A 21,410-nucleotide genomic window follows, 5' to 3' on the forward strand; every position below is an offset into this window, starting at 1 on the left:
AAACTATTTTATACAAAATCCTGAGGTGCTGCATGGTGTGTACAGACAAGGTCCTATTCTTGTCATTCAGTTGAATACACTAGGATGTTTAAATGAGGGAAAGTAATCTCTTTGCTTCTTCATTGTTCTTTGAATAGTCTATTTAAAGTGACACTTTCCTTATTGTAAAAAATGCAAATCTTTTCATGTTTCAAAATATTTTATTTACATTGAACAGTTTAGGCAAAAGTCTCTCATAGTAGAAATGAAAAATTTTGAAACTGTGAATCTGTATAGATTTTCATTCAAATAAAGGAAAATGAATTACCATTTCATGGGGCAAAAATATTTTGATGACTAACCGAGATAAACATGGCATAAAATAAATTACTTAATAAACAGCTCACAAATGTGACTTGCTTAATACATTATAGTTGACTCATCCTGCCTATTCACATTAATGGATGAGCATAAACCATTTTTGTCAGTGAAATTTTATTCAGATTTAAAAAGAATAATGTAGTTTATGACAGATTTAACTACCGTCATCAACTATATACTATCCTGTTGCTTTCAGATTGTAGACTGAACATATGTTTTTAAAATCTTAATATGTCATATAATCAGAAGTGTTTTATGTTAATATATGGCTTTGTTCATTTGATTACAGCACTGGAAGAACATTAAAGTTTTATGAGAGTCCTATAAAATTCAACAGTTTGATGGAATACTACACAGAGTAATCACCACATTTTATGGAACTTTATTCTGAGATGAGTTCGATTTTCTCTAATGATTTTTAGGTAGAGTGACCCAGATCATTAGCATACCATATTCTATACATGAAAAGGAATGGTACCTGGGTCTGGGTCTAGAGTCCTGAAAAATAAAGAGCATCTCTCAAACTATCTATCATAATTCCAAAAAATAACTCAAACATGGAACAAACAAACAAACAAGCATTGCCTTATGTATGAGACAATAGGATTTTTTTTAATGAGCACTTCATAATAATCCCCTGTCCTCTTTCTCTCCAGGAGGTGAGAAAACCTTTTCTATAAAAGCCCAGGTAGTACATATTTTTAGTTTTATGGGCCATATTATGCTCTCTACCTCAACGACTTAATTCTGCCCTTGTCAAAACTGCATAGATAAGATGTAAACAAATGGAGTACCGGTGTTCCAATAACATTTTATTTATAGAAACAAGAGGACAGGCCTGATTTGGGCAACAGGTGATAGTCTGCCAAAGTGAAAGTTAAGTCGCTCAGTCATGTCCAACTCTTTGTGACCCCATGGACTGTAGCCTACCAGGTTCCTCCATCCATTGGATTTCCAGGCAAGAGTACTGGAGTGGGGTGCCATTTCCTTCTCGTTTGTAAACCTTTTGGCTAGCTGTGCTTTTCTTGATGATAGCATTTTGAGAGAGGATCAAGGCATCAGGCTGTTCCCAGTTTTCTTCAAATTTTTTAAGCCAGTAACCAAAGCCACACAATAGGAGAATAAGACTTATCAGTCTCAGGATTTTCAACTATGTGGTCCTGACCATTAATACATTTAGTTTATTTATTTTAACTGGTAAGTCAGTGAGTGAAAGAACAGGGTTGAATCTGCATCATTTGAGAATTCCCTCCATATTGGCTCATTAAATTATATACTATCCCTCTGTCTCTTAAATACTTCCAAGCTTCTTTCTAGACATTTCCTGAAGGATGATCTGGCTAAAACTCATGTAGTTGTATCCCTGTCTACCATTTATTTCATTCACATGAAGATTTTCTGACAATAATAACATGGGTGAGAGGGCTCTGTAACCTGACTTGTAACCTGCAAATTTTACGTGCATTTTAATCTTTGTGGTGAAATTCAGCCCACTGAATTCAACTATTACCTTATTATTGGCAAATGAATGTACCTAGGTCTGCTTCCTTATCTCAGTTATGCTAACAGCCATTCAGACTTTCTCTCCTTATTTTACTGAACAGTGCTTTTCAAAATTCTCTCTCCTCTTTGCCTGTGATCCTAGATGAGTAACACCCTTTGTTGTGTATTTTTCTTATTTAATAACTTGCTTTTGTCATTTCATGAGATCCTAGCAACTACAGCTGATCTAGTAACTACAGCTGATCTAGTAGTATTTGGCAGTCACACTTCTGTACCTCTGAGTTCTGTACCTCATCTCTGATGAGATAGATATTGACTTCCAGGGAATAGACATTCTTCAGGCAGCATCAAAGGACTCCATCAAGGATGCGGAGAGGGCAGAGCTTGTAGGCTTGCTCTTTGTGAACTCTCTACCTACTGCGTTGGAGTTGTGACAGGGTGCTGCTTTTCTGGACACCTTCTTTTGTAGGCACCAATTTCTGTTTATATAAATTCTGTTTGGAACTGATGGTATCTGGGGAGACGGTACAAACCATGTACATATAAGAAAATTGAAAATGCCAAGGATTATTTTTTCAGATATTTTATTCATTCAAGAAATATTTATAAATAGATTGACCATATCATTTACTGCGTATATCATAACTGTGACCTTTTTTTTTTTCCTGGAAAGATATAAGATGGTAAATATAGACTAAAGGATGGTACTTGCATTTAAGGAATGCTCCCTGTCTGTTTCAGACTAGCGGTAGCCAAAGCCTGCCCACAAAGAGCTTTCAATGAAGTAAGGAGAGACAGTAAACAAGCAATAAAAAAGTTAACCTTTAAAAATAAAATTTCCTACTTATATAAATATATTTATTACAGAAAAAATGAAATTCAGAGACTTCCTGTTGTTACCCATTGCTTTCTTATTTTTTATATATTAGCATAATGGTGGTTAAGAAATTAACTACTGGTGATTAAGGAAGCCTAAAAGCAGACTTCCTGGGTTTGAGTCCTGCTTCTCCCAGCTGAGATATTAAGAAAGACTGAATGAGTTAACAGGAGGAAAACTTAACTGTGTGCTCAGCACATAGTAAGGGCTCAATAAGTACTATGTTACTTTTACTATTACTTGACAAGGACACTACATTGATGAATCTTCTGAGAACCTGGAAATAAGATGGTTGTCACTGCTCAACTGCAAAACCAAGGGATCAGAGCAGATATAACAAATTGTCTCAGAAACAAAGGGTAGATTTCCAGGACAAAAGGACTATATTGTAACTTTCTGCATGGATTGATACAGCTAAAACATTACTGTGTCAGATGTGGGCTTTGTTAGCAATGGATGTATAAAGACAAGAGAGAGGAGATGTTGGCACTCTGTCTGTGCATGCTCAGTTGTGTCTGTCTCTTTGTGACCTGGTGGACTGTAGCCCACCAAGCTCCTCTGTCCATAGGATTTTTTCAGGCAAGACTATAGGAATGGGTTGCCGCTTCCTATTCCAGGGGGTCTTCCCATCCCAGGATCCTGCACTAGCAGGTGGGTTCTTTACAACTAGGAAGCCCAGGGATTGGCACTGTATTGCCTCAGTTCAGTTCAGTTGCTCAGTCGTGTCCGACTCTTTGCGACCCCAAGAATCCCAGCACGCCAGGCCTCCCTGTTCATCACCATCTCCCGGAGTTCACTCAGACTCACATCCATCGAGTCCGTGATGCCATCCAGCCATCTCATCCTCGGTTGTCCCCTTCTCCTCCTGCCCCTAATCCCTCCCAGCATCAAAGTCTTTTCCAATGAGTCAACTCTTCGCATGAGGTGGCCAGAGTACTGGAGCTTCAGCTTTAGCATCATTCCTTCCTAAGAAATCCCAGGGCTAATCTCCTTCAGAATGGACTGGTTGGATCTCCTTGCAGGCCAAGGAACTCTCAAGAGTGTTCTCCAACACCACAGTTCAAAAGCATCAATTCTTCAGTGCTCAGCCTTCTTTGCAGTCCAACTCTCACATCCATACATGACCACAGGAAAAACCATAGCCTTGACTACACGGACCTTAGTCAGCGAAGTAAAGTCTCTGCTTTTGAATATACTATCTAGGTTGGTCATAACTTTTCTTCCAAGGAGTAAACGTCTTTTAATTTCATGGCTGCAGTCACCATCTGCAGTGATATTGGAGCCCAAAAAAATAAAGTCTGACACTGTTTCCACTGTTTCCCCATCTATTTCCCATGAAGTGATGGGACCGGATACCATGATCTTCATTTTCTGAATGTTGAGCTTTAAGCCAACTTTTTCACACTCCACTATCATCAAGAGGCTTTTTAGTTCCTCCTCACTTTCTGTCATAAGGGTGGTGTCATCTGCGTATCTGAGGTTATTGATATTTCTCCTGGCAATCTTGATTCCAGCTTGTGCTTCTTCCAGCCCAGCGCTTCTCATGATGTACTCTGCATAGAAGTTAAATAAGCAGGGTGACAATATACAGCCTTGATGTACTCCTTTTCCTATTTGGAACCAGTCTGTTGTTCCATGTCCAGTTCTAACTGTTGCTTCCTGACCTGCATACAGATTTCTCAAGAGGCAGGTCAGGTGGTCTGGTATTCCCATCTCTCAGAATTTTCCACAGTTTCTTGTGATCCACACAGTTAAAGGCTTTGGCATAGTCAATCAAGCAGAAATAGATGTTTTTCTGGAACTCTCTTGCTTTTTCCATGATCCAGTGGATGTTGGCAATTTGATCTCTGGTACCTCTGCCTTTTGTAAAACCAGCTTGAACATCTGGAAGTTCTCAGTTCATGTATTGCTGAGCCTGGCTTGGAGAATGTTGAGCATTACTTACTAGCATGTGACATGAGTGCAATTGTGCGGTAGTTTGAGCATTCTCTGGCATTGTCTTTCTTTGGGATTGGAATGAAAACTGACCTTTGCCAGTCCTGTGGCCACTGCTGAGTTTTCCAAATGTGCTGGCATATTGAGTGCAGCACTTTCACAGCATCATCTTTCAGGATTTGAAACAGCTCAACTGGAATTCCATCACCTCCACTAGCTTTGTTCATAGCAATGCTTTCCAAGGCCCATTTAACTTCACATTCCAGGATGTCTGGCTCTAGATTAGTGATCACACCATCATGATTATCTGGGTCGTGAAGATCTTTTTTGTACAGTTCTTCTGTAAATTCTTGCCACCTCTTCTTAATATCTTCTGCTTCTGTTAGGTCCATACCATTTCTGTCCTTTATCGAGCCCATCTTTGCATGAAATGTTCCCTTGGTATCTTTAATTTTCTGGAAGAGATCTCTAGTCTTTCCCATTCTGTTCTTTTCCTCTATTTCTTTGCATTGATTGCTGAAGAAGGCTTTCTTATCTCTTCTTGCTATTCTCTGGAACTCTGCATTCAGATGCTTATATCTTTCCTTTTCTCTTTTGCTTTTTGCCTCTCTTCTTTTCACAGCTATTTGTAAGGCCTCCCCAGACAGCCATTTTGCTTTTTTACATTTCTTTTCAATGGGGATGGTTTTGATCCCTGTCTCCTGTACGATGTCATGAATCTCATTCCATAGTTCATCAGGCACTCTATCAGATGTAGGCCCTTAAATCTATTTCTCACTTCCACTGTAGAATCATAAGGGATTTGATTTAGGTCATACCTGAATGGTCTAGCAGTTTTCCCTACTTCCTTCAATTTGAGTCTGAATTTGGTAATAAGGAGTTCATGATCTGAGTCACAGTCAGCTCCTGTTCTTGTTCTTGTTGACTGTATAGAGCTTCTCTATCTTTGGCTGCAAAGAATATAATCAATCTGATTTCGGTGTTGACCATCTGGTGATGTCCATGTGTAGAGTCTTTTCTTGTGTTGTTGGAAGAGGGTGTTTGCTATGACCAGTGCATTTTCTTGGCAGAACTCTATTAGTCTTTCCACATTCCAAGGCCAAATTTGCCTGTTACTCCAGGTGTTTCTTTACTTCCTTCTTTTGCATTCCAGTCCCCTATAATGAAAAGGACATCTTTTTTGGGTGTTAGTTCTAAAAGGTCTTGTAGGTCTTCATAGAACCGTTCAACTTCAGCTTCTTTAGCGTTACTGGTTGGGGCAGAGACTCGGATAACTGTGATATTGAATGGTTTGCCTTGGAGATGAACAGAGATCATTCTGTTGTTTTTGAGATTGCATCCAAGTACTGCATTTCGGACTCTTTTGTTGACCACGATGGCTACTCCATTTCTTCTGAGGGATTCCTGCCCGCAGTAGTAGATATAATGGTCATCTGAGTTAAATTCACCCATTCCAGTCCATTTCAGTTTGCTGATTCCTAGAATGTCAATGCTCACTCTTGCCATCTCTTGTTTGACCACTTCCAGTTTACCTTGATTCATGGACCTGACATTCCAGGTTCCTATGCAGTATTGCTCTTTACAGCATGGGAGCTTGCTTCTATCACCAGTCACATCCACAGCTGGGTATTGTTTTTGCTTTGGCTCCAACCCTTCATTCTTTCTGGAGTTATTTCTCCACTGATCTCCAGTAGTGTGTTGGGCACCTACTGACCTGGGGAGTTCCTCTTTCAGTATCCTATCATTTTGCCTTTTCGTACTGTTCATGGGGCTCAAGGCAAGAATACTGAAGTGGTTTGCCATTCCCTTCTCCAGTGGACCACACTGTATTGCCTAGTAAGAGAGTTAATTCTGATAGGCTGATAAGGAGTCTGGGGCCTTCAAGGAGGAAAGGGTCCAGGACCCTTAAGGAGGAGCAAAGGGAGAAATGTTTTTTTTCTACATTGTTTTGTCTCAGTTACATAAGATGTTTTTTCTTAAACTCTGAGTTGTTATGACAAAAATATTTAAGACTTTCTTTAAGCCCAGAGGTAATAATTACACAACAAAACAACTCAATTTGTTCAGTTCAGTTCAGTTGCTCAGTCATGTCCGACTCTTTGTGACCCCATGAATCGCAGCACGCCAGGCCTCCCTGTCCATCACCATCTCCTGGAGTTTACTCAGACTCACCTACATCGAGTCCGTGATGCTATCCAGGCATCTCATCCTTGGTTGTCCCCTTCTCCTCCTGCCCCCAATCCCTCCCAGCAGCAGAGTCTTTTCCAATGAGTCAACTCTTCACATGAGGTGGCCAAAGTACTGGAGCTTCAGCTTTAGCATCATTCCTTCCAAAGAAATCCCAGGGTTGATCTCCTTCAGAATGGACTGGTTGAATCTCCTTGCAGTTCAAGGGACTCTCAAGAGTCTTCTCCAACACCACAGTTCAAAAGTTCAATTCTTCGGCACTCAGCCTTCTTTGCAGTCCAACTCTCACATCCATACGTGACCATAGGAAAAACCATAGGCTTGACTAGACGAACCTTAGTCGGCAAAGTAATGTCTCTGCTTTTGAATATACTATCTAGGTTGGTAATAACTTTTCTTCCAAGGAGTAAGCGTCTTTTAATTTCATGGCTGCAGTCACCATCTGTAGTGATTTTGGAGCCCCAAAAAATAGTCTGACACTGTTTCCACTGTTTCCCCATCTATTTCCCATGAAGTGATGGGACCGGATACCATGATCTTCATTTTCTGAATGTTGAGCTTTAAGCCAACTTTTTTGCTCTCCTCTTTCACTTTCATCAAGAGGCTTTTTAGTTCCTCTTCACTTTCTGCCATAAGGGTGGTGTCATCTGCATATCTGAGGTTATTGATCTTTCTCCTGGTAATCGTGATTCCAGCTTGTGCTTCTTCCAGTCCAGCATTTCTCATGATGTATACTGCATAGAAGTTAAATAAGCAGGGTGACAATATACACTCTTGACATACTCCTTTTCCTATTTGGAACCAGTCTGTTGTTCCATGTCCAGTTCTAACTGTTGCTTCCTGACCTGCATACAGATTTCTCAAGAGGCAGGTCAGGTGGTCTGGTATTTCCATCTCTTTCAGAATTTTCCACAGTTTATTGTGATCCACACAAAGGTCAGGAATGGCGGCAGTAAGGAGATATCCCTCGTCCAAGGTAAGGAGCAGCGGCTGTGCTTTGGTGGGGCAGCCTTGAAGAGATACCCCACGCCCAAGGTAAGAGAAACCCAAGTAAGATGGTAGATGTTGCAAGAGGGCATCAGAGGGCAGACACACTGAAACCATACTCACAGAAAACTAGTCAATCTAATCACACTAGGACCACAACTTGCTCAAGGGTATGTTTTTCCTTAAGCTCTGTACTAATGATTATATAGCAACTATGTTTCTTGCTCTAAGACATGTGTCTCCTTCTTAAGAAGCATCTTCTGATTAATCTTGTTATCTTTAAACTTGTGGAAGTGGGTCTGCTAAGACCTTTGTGTTGTTAGTTCTAATCGTGTTAATTTAATATGTATGTTGTGGGAGTGTTTCTGGTAAAAGTATATGTCTTATATCCTTGATAAGACTAGGAGGGGAGCATGCTCCATCCCCCTTCGATGTCTATGTCAGAAGCTTTCTCTTTCCCTTTTTATATTTTAATAAAACTTCAGCCACACAAAGTTCTGAGTGACTGAAGCCTGGTGCATGGTCCCGAAGCTAAATCTTCTTTGGAGATCATGAATCCGACATCATTCGCCATAAGCTATTACTAGCAAATGCTCCCAGGAGGAAAGGAGTCTCAGTCTGATACCTCTGTCCAGTGTTGCCCTCTGATTTGTTAGGGATTCCTGGAACAGGTCCTCTGGAGTTTACACCTAAAGAGAAAATCCCTTTTTTTTTTCCTTTCTTGTTTTGTTGGTTGCAAGATAGTACTCTAAAGTAGCTCAAATTATAGTGGGGGCTTGGCTGATTAACTTTCTCATAGGACTTGGCATTTACTTTCCTATGCTAGGCTTAAAATCTAAATTGGATTTGAGTTGGACTAAGTTATTCTCTAAAGGAACTGGTGTCTTATGATTTGGTGGGGAGTACAGAGTCTTTGAGAGCTTCCCCAGCAGCTCAGCTGTTAAAGCATCCACCTACAATGCAGGAGATCCCAGTTCAATTCCTAGGTCAGGAATATCCCCTGGAAAAGGGATAGACGACCCATTACAGTATACTTGGGCTTCCCTGGTGGCTTGCATGGTAAAGGGTCTGCCTGTAATATGGGAGATCTGGGTTCAATGCCTGGGTCAGGACGATCCCCTGAAGAAAGGAATGGCAACACCCTCCAGTATTCTTGCCTGGAGAATTCCATGGACAGGGGAGCCTAGTGGGTTATAGACCATGGGGTTGCAAAGAGTCAGACATGGCTGACTGGCTAACACACACACACGGAGTCTTTGATTTTATGGCCAACTTGGATATATAGAGTCAACCATATGACAATGCCATTTTTGTAGGTCACAAGAGTCCAGTATTGGCAGTAGATTGTGGTTTAGTTGAAAGCCTGGGCTGCCGCACATAAGCACCTGGTTGTGCTCACTGCGATTCAGCTGCCTGCCTTGCTTGGCTGGTCTCACAGTCAGAGAGGACTCCAGCCAGCCAAGTGTGGAGTCTGTCTCTTCAGGACGGCTGAAGGCAACGACTGAACACATCCTACCTTGAGCCCTCTTGGCGGTGGGCTGAGAGTGAATAATGCAAGTGCTGCTACTGCTCTTGCCAGACATGAAACTCTGCTTCTTTGAGGATTGGTGGACCATGGGGATAAATCCACCCCTTAGGCTCAGCTGTCTGTGTGTCTCAGACCCTTTCTGTATTGATGATAAGCTGTAACCCTTATCTCTCCTCTTCAGCTAGGCATCCTTTTCTTCCCTACTGGGTCTTGAGAGACTGCATGAAAGCACTCTTTGTTTCACCCACATTGTTTAAGCCTATCCCTGTGTGAAGACCCCCTCACCTAGGGGACATGAATCCCCTCTAGCTTCCCCTTTCAGTCACCCGATGACACAGCAAGGCTGATTTTGGCTTGGAGATCAGGGAAGGGAGCTGTAGTTGAATATTCTGGTCCTATTGGAAAGATCATCCTTTTGGTTATAGTCTTGCAGCAGGCTGTTTTCCCTTAATGCCATTAAACATGTCACTCATCAGATTCCTTCAGATTCCAGTCTCACCCAGCAGCCTTCTACCTATCATGCAGCTTCTCACGTAGATATGCCCTGTTCCAGCGGCTTACAAGTATTTTGGTTTCTGTGACATTTATTTCTTCATGTGAATTAATACCTTTTAATTTGGATTTATATCATAGTCTTAAGAGTTTAGTTCATGTAAGTTTCTGCTTATGAAAGATGCCTCTATTTATAGTGTGCCAACACAATCTGATTTCTAATCTTTTGAGAAAAGAAACTAGGACAAATTCAACAAAGTAAAGCATGGAGGCCTGAGTTCTTTTAAAAGTTAGGCAGATTTTCCTTTTCCTCTCAGACCTTACATCACCATGGGGCTGAGCGCAATCAAAAGCTTCTTTTTGCTTAGTTCTTAGTTTTCACATACACTGCCCACCCTTCCCCACCAAACCCCCTCTCCCCCCAAGTCTCACTGCAGACATTTTGTAGGATCTTCTGCCTAGCTGTTGGAAACTTCTAACTTGGAAAATTTTTAGGATATTTGATATTTGGGGGGAAAAAGGATAATGTTAAAGAGTTATATAATATGCCAGTTGGTTTCCCTGTTGACTCAGACAGTAAAGAATCTACCTGCAATGCGGGAGACTTGGGTTCAGTCTCTGGGTTGGGAAGATCCCCTGGAGGAGGGCATGGCTACCTACTCCAGTATTCTTGCCTGGAGAATTCCATGGACAGAGGAGCCTGGTCAGGCTAGTCCATGGGGTCGCAAAGAGTCAGACACAACAGGGTGACTTTCACTATGTAGACATGCCAAATTTGTAGAAATACCACTGTTGTTGAGTATTCAGGTTTTATTTATTTCAATTACAAACAGTCTATGATGAACTATCTCCTTGACACATTCTGTGCACATCTATTATCTTTCTCTTATTATAAATTCTAAAAGTGAAATTCATGAGTTAATATCTGCAGTTATTTTAGGTTCTTGATACACCACCCCCCCTTTTTTTTCAATGTAAGTATTAATTTACACTCCCACTAACTTTGAAAGAGACTGGACACTCATCAACATTGGTTTTATTCCTATTTTTGAATCCGTGATATCCTTATAGGCAAAACATACTACTGCATTTTTGTTAGTAGATTTTCCAATGTGCCAAGCTAGGCTTAGCTTTTTCACATTTTTTGACGATCTTTATTTTTCTTTTAAAAAACACCCACACATTTCTCCCTCCTGATTGATGTCTGTGCAGCAGGCAGGAAGAGAGAGTGATGATCCTGGGAGTCTGAGGCTCAGAGATGCTGATTATTTGCTTTCCTCCTGAGCAGCGCTGGGATCCTTGGACTGTAGCTCTTCAGTGACAAACCCTGTGACTAGAGGACTAAGCCTATTTTCATCAGAGCTTTTATTGTAGTAGCTGAGGCTTTTACTATGGTAATGGATGCCTGTTCACACAGCATTGGATGCTATGTCATAGGCTACAAAGGGAGCTACTCAATTTTGTATTAATATACATTAAATGTTATGTATTATAACATTATATGTTATATATACTAATATACATTAAATATCATGTTATATGTTATATATTTAATGTATGATCAGCACAACTGAGTGCCTGAACTGACGTTAAATGTACCTTCTAACAATCAGTTGAATAATTCAGACACATTCTCTTCATGTGTGTGCTCAGTTGTATCCAACTCTTTGTGACCCCCACGGGCCATAGCCCACCAGGCTCCCCTGTCCATGGGATTCTCCAGGCAAGAATACTGGGATTGGTAGCTAAAGGATCCCTTTAGCTAAAGGATCTTCTAAAGGATCCCTTCTCTGAAGAACCTTCCTGACCCAGCAGTCAAAAACCACATCTCTTGTGTCTCCTGCATTGGCAAGCAGATTCTTTTCCACTAGCCCTGCTTTCATTTCAAGCAGCAAACCCAATAGTGGCATTTATTTCATCATCCTGGAGCAAAATGTTCTCCTAAAAATCAAACACCATAGATTTGAAAAGCAAATTTTTGCCAGAACATCATTTAAAGTGAAGGAGGAAAGGAACAGGCCGAACTGACTCCATCTTGAGAAGGAAACTCCCTTTTGCATCCTCGGTAAACTTTGGACTATATGCCTGGTAGCCAAGGAGACAACATACCTGTGGCTGAACAGGCCTCCTGAAATGATAAACACCAGATTCCATACCTAGATTTCCCGTCGCCAGAAAGAATGTAATAACCCACTTACGTAGTCGATCATTTTGTAATCTTTATGGCACCTGTTGATGTAAGCTACAATGTGTAACCATTTTAAATTATGAATCATGACTGTAACATGATTGTATCTCTAACATTTTCCAGGCTAGGCTTAAGGAATTTGGGGGTGTGGGTTTGAGCACATACACTTAAGGTATATAAGATTTTCACAAAAGTTGGTCAGGGTCCCTGGCTAAAGAGGAAACTCTGTTTCAGACCCTCTGGTATAATAAACTGCACTCCATGATCCACGCTGTCCTTCCTGGAGCATTTGATGATAACAAAAGCATCACTCCAAAAAATTTGTTTACAAATTTTGTTTGTAATTGTTGGGCCTACTAAAATGACCTTCTACAGCTAATCACCTGGAGAACATTATGGAATTTCTTGCTGAAGAAATCAGTCCTTTAAGGGGTATTTTTTGTGTCCCCCTTGGACTCTCTTGTCTCTGGTGATTTCAATATCTGAAGAAAACTTGAAGCGTGCCTTCCTAAATGTCAAAACCCTTAATCTCAGCCAGTGCTCTTTTCATCTCAGTCCCTGCTCTTCTCCTTGGGGTAGCACAGAGGGCAAGGCTCTCATCTGTCTCTAGACTGGCTGCTCTCACTGGGAACTGAGAACTTGTAAGAATGCCACAACTTATTGTCTGTGTTATGTTGTGGAACTTTCCCTGAGCTTCTGCATCTTTTTTTTTTCCAAGTGACCTGCCGTTCTCACTTGGTTACTTGTTGGAATCTACTTTTAAGTATTTTTCAAAACTGTATGCATACTTTTGAATTTACAATGTGTTATAAAGCATAAGGTGTGTTATACATTCCTAATGGTGCTATATTGCTCCATTTTTCTATTCATCTTTATTCATTTTCCATTCCCCATGGAAGTTGCTCTAAACCTTTATCACTTTTGAAATTTCCTATTCAGTACTGGGTTCCTTATTCTCAGCAATAGCCACCTTTCTTAGCTGAGCAAATAGCAGTTATGAGCCCTCCATCTTGCCTTTCTCCATCTCTTAAATACACTTATAGATTTAGACATCACTCCCAGAGGGGAGGCCTTCCTCTTCTCCAAAATTTAGTCCAATAAATAGTTCCTCTTTCTTATAGATGTAGTTTTCTCTTTTGATTAGTTTCTTTACCTCATTTAAAAAATAAAGCTAAAGTTTCTCCCTCTGAAAATGTTAAGTCTACTTCCCCTGAAGTACTTTCATACAACTTGAAGCTCATCTCTCTTTACCTTTATCATTAAAAACTTCTCGATCTGTGAAAGGAAAATATCTCTTGCCATGTCAATAAAATAGAAATGTCACCAACGTCAGCAATTTCTGGCCTCCAAATGTGAATGAGGGCTCCCAAAACTGTGATCCAGAGGATCCAAGGAAACAGTATTGGCCTCAGATAGCTGAAGAGCATATGAAAGGAATGATTTCAGTGAGCCCAGAGGCTTGCATCTTCCCAACTTAGAATGCTAAATTTCTTAACTTGATACCTGACCTTTCATATTCAGACTGAATGCTCCCTTTGTTGCAAACTTGTATATAGCCTGACTTCCCCCTCCTGCCTCCTTGGCACAGTTTTTTAAGAGCTACTGGGAATCTGTCTCCTGGGCTCAGAGTCCTAAACATTCTCACCAAATAGAAGAACTCTCTACTTTCAAGTTGTATTTTTTGAGTCAACATATCCAAAAGTTAGTTTTCATTTCCTAGTCATTAATTTAAAATGTAATTTGAGGTTTGATTATGCTTCATTTCTGAGGCAGATGCTTCTCAATGGCACTGGTGATGTTTTAACCACATAGTCTATTTGAAGTATTTTCATTCCTTTCCTTTCTATAACAATAACCAGCTGCCATCATTAAAATTGTTTCTCCCATGGCTTCCAGCCTACCAATCTTTCTTTCTATCTTCTTTTTTCCTCTTTGAGTATTCCTTTTCAACCTTCACAGGTTTCTCTAATGGAGGTTACTTCCTGAATCTCAGGATTCCAGAATGGCTTCTCTTGTTCTTTCTTTTTTATTCTCTCTTCTCTACATACATGCACACACACTCCTAGATATTCGTAGCTCTTCCTGTGGCTTCAAATTCCATCTGTTTACCGTCTGTAATATACATTCTACTGAGTGAGAGCTACAACACAAAACACAAATCGGGCAGTTATAATACCAGATGGCAGTTACATGCATATGTGTGTTACTCTCAAGATATTGCTAACCCCAATCATTTCAATTTTCTTAACAATTTACATGGATTACAGAATGGCTAATTTTAATGTGAAAATCACAATTAAAAGGTACAGTAAAAGAAATGACATGTTCTGTATGAGAACAGAAATTGCTGTACTCCTTTGACTCCTTGAAAGTCCCAGAATTAGCATTTTATACATCCTAGGCACTCAGCAACTTTATGATACTTGTAAAGTCACCGTGACAGTGTGTGACTGTGTTCCCCTGAGAAAGTTTCTTATAAAATAAAATACAAGGGATAAAAAAGAGATGCCACTCATACCAACTGCAATTTTTCCAGATTATTTTTTGAGAACCAAAGCTAATAGCTTTAAATTACACACAATAGATTTATATTCAAATGTGACTTGTTCCTAGAAAGTTGAATAGAAAAATAAGATTCTATAAGCTACTTGGCCCCAGGACCACTATAGATGCTCTGCCTTGCTGATGATTCTCATTAAGTGGTAGGCAAAAGTGATTTTACATAATCATGTTAATCAAAAGATGAAGATATAAAAATGTATGAGGTCTTTGAGCACTGCAAATAATTTTAGAAATAATCTGGTCTTACCTCTTCATTTTGTATGAGAGAAAATTGAAGCCAGAGGGGTTAAGTGAGTTCTTCAATTTCACTTAGTTAATTAGTAGTGGCAAAGCAGGGAGAAATCAAGTTTCAAGGCTCAAGGTTTAATGTGCTTTACATTATAAAACAGTGCTCATAAATAGCCAAAGTTGTCAATTCTGACAGAAAAATTAGACTTGTTTTAACATCATTCTCTTAATTAAATACCCTTTACTCCTTATATCTGAATCTATTTATTTCTTCCATTTTAGACATCTGAGGTACTTTGCAGGTGAGGAAAGTGGAGCAGTTGCTTTACTCAGCATGGTGAGTAAAGTTTCTAGGTTATTAATGGTGATGATTATGTTGCTTTTTACATGATATATTTTGTTCCCCAAATGAACCAGGTAGTTGGTTCTATATCTACCTAAGCTTTATCTCTTATTCAACAAATATTCATTAAACATGTACTTTATTCCAGTCTTAATATTGGGACCTGAGAGTGGAAAGATTAGTTTTAATCCAGTCTTTGCTTGTTAAGGTGGTGTCAGCATCCATTGAAAATGAATTGTAATAAGATCTGAAAGTGTTTTCTTAATTGTAAATTATAGTAAATAAACAGTCAAAGTCATCAGATAAATGCAATTTAAACATTGTATATGCTATAAATATGATATTATACTAATAAAAAGGGAGTAGAAGTGGAAAAGAGGAAGACAAAAGGTTTTCATGGTGATAGTAACCTGTACATTGAGTTGTAAAAAATGAATAGATGTTCTTGAGGGGATGATGATGGTGGGAGGGTAGAGGTAGGAAGTAAGGGGTAAGGGATTAGAGGCAGAGATAGGAGAGGAAGCAAAGCCATGGAGGTGTGAATTAAAAGCTGTTCTGTGAGGTTGGAATTTAAGAAGATGGGGTGGGAGGCGAGAATGGTAAAAGGCTGGAGAAATAGGGAGGAGCCAAATTTTGGAGAGGATTTGTATGTCCATGGTAAGGAATTTGTTCTTCATTCTTTATGTATGGACCCACAATTATCATCACTTGAAAGCCTTATTGAGCATACTTATATATATATGTCTCTGTAGTATTTGCTGTGGTATGGAAGGAAGAATACTAGATTTAGCATGAGTTCAAATTCTTATCCTTTTACTTATTAATGATGAAATTTTGATCATTCATGTAATCTCTTGGGGCCTCAATTCTATTTGTACAATAGAAATGACCATTCACAGGGGATCAAATAGGATAGAAATTAAAAATTCAAAAGCATACATAGTGAAAGAGCATTGTTATTTTGATTATTTCAGGGGCAGAAAACTTTTGGGGCAAAGAAAAGATTTAATGCATTGATGAAGGTGTCATGCTACAGTTTGCTTCCAGTCAGTTCTCTGGGATTGCAGAGAGAGGTCTAGCACATGTTGCTTCAGTGAGAGTTCAGTTAAGAAAATAGAAACCACTTTATATATTCTGGTGTGAGGTTATGGATTATAAGACTTTTAGAAATGATTGGGGAGTGGATATTAGGAAAGCTGAGGCTGAAAGATAGGGGAGCTGCCTTTTGAAGGTCAAGGAGGTGAACTGTAAAAATTTAGCCTGAAGCACTCAATGGCTGACTTTTAAATGCTTACCTGGAAGCCATTCTGAAACTCATGTAACATAACCTACATTTTAAAATACATATTCAGAAAAGCTTCACAGTATGTAGAAAGTTTGACCAAATACTGAGTCACAGGATTCAGTTGTATGATCACAGGATGAAAGAAAGAAAGAGACACTATAGCAGAAGTTGTATGAGAAAATATCCAAATATTTTATGGAATTTAGGGACTGGAAAATGCAAATAAACTGAATATCATGTTAAATATGATGAATGCAATTTAACATAATACATTGGAAAATTGAAAGTTAATATGACATGAATATTTTAATAATCCCCATTCAATAGAATATTTTGCAGCTGGGATTGTTCATTAGATTAATGGTTGGAAATGGACAACTATAGTTATGATTTTTTATAGTGAGGAAGATTATGGAGTTTACAAGTGAGTTTTTTGAGCAGATCATTAAAGGAATGATTTTAAGTATTAATAAACAGATACCAATTTGAGGTCTGGGGTAGGAAGTCTCCAAGATGGCCCCTCAATGATACCTACTGTTTGGGAGTCAGGTTCTTGTGAAATAGTCTTTCTTTGAATATTCTGGATCTATTGACTTACTTCTAATCAATAGAATCCTTAAACAATGGTGGGATGCCATTTCTGAAATTAGAATACAGAGGACTGTGACTTAGATATTGCAAAGACTATCTTGCTCATGCTTCTTGCTTTCTCACTCTGGGGAAGTCATGTGCATGCCATGTGACAGGAAACTGAGGGAGGTCTATGGCTAACAGCCAGGGAGGAATTGCCTTTCATATTAATTAATTCCATTATTGAACCTGTACAGTGGACTCTTTCATATTTAGAAAGTCATCACTCACCTTGAGATAAATGTTCACTCATGTTTTCTTGAGTTTTTAAAATATTTTTATTCTTACGTTTGATCTATTTAGAATTTATTTTAGCATCCTCCTTTTCAAAGTTACATTTCTTACATTCAGAGACCACAATGATCCACTACTGAAAAAATCTAAAAGTTACTCAGAGATTCCTGAAATCTAAGGCATTTTCCAAGTGATTTCATTACAGTGGCCCGTTTACTCAACTAGTTATTTCCTGAGTTGATCCAGATTCTAACCCTGTAGGTACTCTTACTCCAAATGTTGAGCACAGATGTACAGGAAAGAAAGTACATAGTTCTTAAAATAAATGTTAGTAATCATTTCACTTAGATGTGTGATTATTTTCTCCTCACTTAAAAAGGAAAAAAAAAAAAAACCTCAATCATTGCTTCTTTAAAAGTGTTACTTCCTCCACCTCTTTGTGGGGAGCTATAAAGGAATACATTTTACAGATGATTAATACTAAAGACCACATACAGAATCAAGGATAATGAAGAGATAACAATCAACTATCAATTATCACTGCATAATGCATAGCAAAAACCTGACTTTGCTGAAAAGGTGTTATTTTGTAAAGCAGGCTGTATATACAGATCCGGTGCCAGAATAGTTCCATGAATCACTCCTGTATAACTCTCAAACAGATAGGAATTGCCACTCTACATGGCACTCTGATGACAACAAAGAATACTTCAGGAAATATATTTCTTCAAAATAATGCTCATAGGTACAGCCAAATTTTTGTGCTTCAACTATTAAGAGTAAAGTTTTGTGTTTAAAGATAAATGTACTCCTGACTGATCAAAAGTCAGCATGCACATTAAGTTGTCATCTGGGCAGTATAGTTTGCATAGATTTGTCACCTTTTCTAGCCTATTTCTCTAGAAGGATACAACATGTCATTGCATACTGTCATTCTTATTGCCTACAGAATTCAAATCATAGACCTTTTGTGTGTAGTTGAGGATTTATTTTCTCTCCCTTGATTAAACAATTTTAAAATGTCTTTGACTTTTATAGTGTAGAAATACTCTAATAAAAAAATTACATCTCCAAATTGAAGTTTTTATATTTAGCTTATAAAAATGGTCATTTTTGTAAATTAAAAAGTTCAAACATCAGTAACATCACTGAATTTAACCTAAGTAGTAAGTTTAATGACTAAACGGTGATTAAAGTTCTCCTAAGGAAAGTCGAAAAATTGATGCTTTTGAACTGTGGTGTTGGAGAAGACTCTTTAGAGTCCCTTGGACTACAAGGAGATTAAACCAGTCAATCCTAAAGCAAATCAGTTCTGAATACTCATCGGAAGGACTGATGCTGAAACTCCACTTCTTTGGCCACCTGATGTGAAGAACAGACTCATTGGAAAAGACCCTGATGCTGGGAAAAATTGAAGGCAGGAGGAGAAGGGGAAGACAGAGGATGAGATGGTTGGATGGCATTACCAACTTGATGAACATGAGGTTAAGCAAGCTCCAGGAGTTGGTGATGGACAGGGAAGCCTGGTGTCCTGCAGTCCATGGGGTCACAAAGAGTCAGACACAACTGAGCAATTGAACTGAATTGAGCAGCTGAAGGATAGGAAAAATTAGGAGTACATTCTTAAACAAGCTGTCTCTTTATTTTCTTGTTGTCATATTATAGAAAGAAGTTATTCCAGATTGAGAAAAACATGTTAGTTGTCTACCTGAACTTTTACTATCAAAACCATTTTTGCAAAACTTGACAAAGTGTCCAGCTTAGGAAAAACCACAGGAAAATGTGGTTTTCCAAGCATCTTTGCAGTTGATTATACCCTTGTGGTGTACTTCTGTGATGTGTGTAGAACCTAATAAGTTGGCTTCTTGGAAAAATTATAGTTTCATTGATAAAAGGAAGACTCACTTGGCAAGTAGTCATTTTGTAAGTCTGAAGATGAATACTCCATGTTAAGAATTTGGAAGCTACATAGAACTTAGGTTCTTAATAATTTCCTTGAGCTACCTCTGACTGCCTGTCTCCATACTTGATCTTTTGTGACAACAATAAATCCTCACTGGGTTAAGCCATTATTAGTTGAATTTCTATTATGTGTTTCTTAACTTCACTTCCTAATGTACTGCCAGAAGCAGGGCTTCTCCAACTTTAGTGACTACCTGCAGGTCTTGTTGAAACAGATTGCTGCACCTATTCTCAGAACTGTGATTCAGTGGGTCAGGAGGTGGATCCTGTTCTAACAAGTTTCTAGGTGATGCTGATACTGCTGGTCCCAGAACCACACTTAGAGAGGGATTTAGCAGGTTAAAAGACACAAAAACAACTGTAAGATACTATAGAAGCTAATTTCATTGATTGGTATCAAGTTAAGAGATGAATAAGAAAAATTGCATCTAAATCTCCCCAAAGTTAGAGGAGTGAATGGAGAGAGACTTTGAGTTGAAGAATGAGTATGCTAGGCAAATACATGGGACGAGATGGAGAGGAAACCATTGGAGATGATGTGGAAACAGGGGCAAACACTGTGGTTCTGGGAACTACGTAGATGTTGATCTATAAGCTAGAGACACACATACCTATGTGATTAGGAGGATTGTGTGTGTGTATAGCAGGGGCCAGATTATGGCAAGTTTTGTACACCATGACAAGGAATTTCGTTTGTATTCCATAGTCAGTGGGAAAACATTAAAAATTCTAAGTGTAGGGACATGTTTCACGTGCATGACAGAAAAGATGCTGTTGGCAGTGTGGATGGAAGGCCGGAGGAATAGAAGGATAGAAGCAGAAGATTACTAAAGGGTCGGTGCAGTTGTTCAGGTTGTGCTGATTTTCAGTTGAATGGTTTGATTTGGTTTTAGTGAGTAGACATGAATCTGAGTAAGAGTATCATCAACCAAGATGGAATTTTTGAAAACCTTACCCTTAGCTGCATAACAACATTTAATAAAGTACCACCCTCTCCCTCCCTCTGGGTGCTGTCCATCAGAGCAAGGCTAGCTTCCTAAGAGCTTTCCTTCTCCAACTTTGAAAGTGTGGGTGGGAGTGAAGCTTCTTAATTATCAAGAGATGTGGCAATCCTGGAATTCAGAACAATTCTCTAGGATCTCTTTAATCTATTGTATATTTAAGCCAAAACATACATACTATTTCAGCGAGTGAGTGAGTGAAAGTCACTCAGTCATGTCTGACTCTTTGTGATGCCATGTATTATACACTCCAAGGGATTCTTTAGGCAAGAATACTGAAGAGGGTTGCCACTCCCTTCTCCAGGGGATCTTCCCAACCCAGGGATCAAACCCACATCTCCTGCATTGCAGGTAGGTTCATTACCAGCTGAGCCACCGGGGAAGCCAAAAAATATAAAACAATTTCATTTATGCTATGCTGAGTGTCTCAGGCATGTCCTACTCTTTGTTACTCCAGGGACTGTAGCCCACCAGGCTCCTCTGTCCATGGAATTCTCCAGGCAAGAATACTGGAGTGGGTAGACATTCCCTTCTCCAGGGGATCTTCCCAAGCCAGGGACTGAACCCTGGTCTCACACATTGCAGGCAGATTCTTTACTGGCTGACTCACCAAAGAAGCCCCTGAGCTACCAGGGAAACTATCTCAACTGAAGCATTAATACAGCCTTAGTTGTCTCTTCAACAAGGATAAAGTCCATAAGGACACGTCACAGAGAAAGTCTATTGTCACAGGTTGACACCTGCTCTCCCACACAACATCATGCCAAGAGACACTCGTGAAGCTAAAAGAAATATCCTCTCTATACATTTATCTAACTACAAATTTATAAAATTTTGTTTTAGCTCGACTTACATAATATTTATATTTACAGTCCTTGCAACAGTCAAAACAAGAGGCAGCAGGATAATTTAGGCTTTGGAAGAAAATGCTAAGACATTAGGGATTTATAAATTGAGCTGCCTCCTTTGTTTCAGTTGGCATGTTTAGGGGTATTGGTAAAGAGGCCAGGAGGCTAGCTTTCCAGGTTAAAATTAGTGGCATATGTAATAGCTTGGTTATGAAAACCCAGATGGTTAATTTCTGTGTTTAGAAACTCTTTTTTTTTTT

At 39.2% G+C, this 21,410-nt stretch overlaps 1 pseudogene; it reads left to right on the forward strand.

Annotated features, from left to right (window-relative positions):
• The window catches only part of LOC120875313, a 168,853-nt pseudogene that overhangs the window by 82,419 nt on the left and 65,024 nt on the right, over positions 1-21,410 (forward strand).

The sequence above is a fragment of the Oryx dammah genome, unplaced genomic scaffold (genome assembly GCF_014754425.2).
Source record: "Oryx dammah isolate SB20612 unplaced genomic scaffold, SCBI_Odam_1.1 HiC_scaffold_16, whole genome shotgun sequence".
Taxonomy (NCBI): domain Eukaryota; kingdom Metazoa; phylum Chordata; class Mammalia; order Artiodactyla; family Bovidae; genus Oryx; species Oryx dammah.